Raw genomic sequence first — 447 nt, 5'->3', positions numbered from 1 at the left:
CACTCACACTCTGTTTTATAGCTGGATAGAAAATCTTGTTTTTTTGCTGATGGGAATATTAATTGTCATTTTCCCTTATCTGTTTTGTATATTTTTTCCAATTAATAACAATTACTCTCCGGTTCTTTTTCTCTTTTATTTCTTTATTGTTTTAAATTTAGAGAGCCATTTGTATTCATCTGATTCCAATATGTTGTTCAGTTCTAGTGTATGTACATATAAATATTTTTTCCTTTTAGACAATGCACAAAGGACATAACAATGGCTAACAAATTGCTTGTGACAAAAGCAAAAATCGTTTTTCTTTCTCTGAATTGAAGTCAGCTTAACGTTACAATTTATACGTACGATTTTCCTGTGACTTCCTTCTGTCGTTTGAGTTGCCTTGACTTCGAACAAAGGATTATTTGTGAAATAGGCAAGTAAATCTTTTCTTTGGGTATTGAA

Source organism: Penaeus monodon, chromosome 24, assembly GCF_015228065.2.
Source record: "Penaeus monodon isolate SGIC_2016 chromosome 24, NSTDA_Pmon_1, whole genome shotgun sequence".
In the NCBI taxonomy this organism is placed as follows: Eukaryota; Metazoa; Arthropoda; class Malacostraca; order Decapoda; family Penaeidae; genus Penaeus; species Penaeus monodon.
Note: the sequence above shows the minus strand (reverse complement) of the source record.